Here is a 1,426-nt window from a genome sequence, read left to right as displayed (position 1 = left end):
AAGCAGCCTGACCGTCTAAATCACCCGCTGAGGCACCGCCCCAAACTGAAAAGTGGCAGGTTTGCTCTGGACCACGGGACCCAAACCCACCCCACGGGACATTCCCCCAGCGCCCCGCCCCGTGTTATCACCGCCGGGAGCGCTTCCATCTGCTCCGAACCTCGGGGACTCCAACCGCCCCTCGCCCGCTCCTCCTCCTCCTCATCCTCTCCCATCCCGCCCCACCTGGCTGGGTCTGCTCACCTGGCATGGGAAGGAGGGGCAGGCGCCCTGCCCTGCAGCCCTCAACCCCCGGAGAGCTGCAAGGGGCCGGTGACGTGATGGAACTGACGCATTAACCGAGCCACTCGTCTCACTGTCTCATCAGCCCTGAGAGCTAGGTGTCTCCTCATGCCCACTGAAGAGATGAGGAACTTGCAGGCCCCAGGTGACAAATGGCCCGGCTGGGGGTGGGGTGGAACTCACACTTGGAGCTATGATCCTACTTACAGTGAGAATGGCGGCCTTTGGGAATGGGTGGCCCTGGACACCGCACACATGGGGCGTTGCATTCAGAGAGCCTGCCGGGTAGGTGCACAGGTCCACCTTCGGAGTGGGGGAGGGGTAACTGGCCCGAGACCTGCGCAAGGCGCTCAGCCAGGACACAGGGGATTGTGTGATGGCTTCACAGCCTCGTCTCTCTCCCTCCCTGTGGAGCCCAGGTGAGGAAGGAACCAGGTCCCTCGACAGCCGGGTTTCCTCGCCTCGGTGCGTGGGTGTCCGGGGTGGGCAAGGCTTTGCCAGGAGAGGCCCGTCCTGTGCGGGCATGCACCGGGCAGCACACACAGAAGAGGCCAGTAGAAAGCTCCGCCTCCACACACAAAAATGTGACAACCAAAAATATTTCTAGGCATTGCCAAATGTCCCCTGTGAGATGGAGGGACAAATACCTCACACACACATACCCCCCAAGTTGAGAACCAGCGCCTTAGAGCTTCCTGCCTTCCTTAAAGCAAAGCCACACTATTTCTCTCGAGCACATTTAAAAATTCAGAACAAATAAAAACTAAAATGTTAAAAAAATAAAATAATAAGTATTTTTAAAAAAATTTAGAATAGACAATTCCCAAAAAGTAAGTAGCATAGACCACGGCACACCAAACATTGGCCCAGTATGGTTGGTATTATTATTATTACTATTATTATTATTGTTGTTACTGTTCATTATTAAGTGACTTGCCTGTTGCAGGGTGGGAACAGATTTCTATAGACTGGCGATAGCAGCCTGAAGGGTGGACAATGGTCCGAACCCGGTGGCTGATTCACAGGACACTATAAACCGATCTGCTGGTCCTTCGGGGACTCAGTGTCCCATGTCTAAAACAAGATGTCTGAAAGACGTGACCCTCAAGGACCGTTTTAAACCTAGTGTCCCCAGATTACCCAG

This window comes from Pteropus vampyrus, unplaced genomic scaffold, assembly GCF_000151845.1.
Source record: "Pteropus vampyrus isolate Shadow unplaced genomic scaffold, Pvam_2.0 Scaffold268, whole genome shotgun sequence".
Classification (NCBI taxonomy): domain Eukaryota; kingdom Metazoa; phylum Chordata; class Mammalia; order Chiroptera; family Pteropodidae; genus Pteropus; species Pteropus vampyrus.
Note: the sequence above shows the minus strand (reverse complement) of the source record.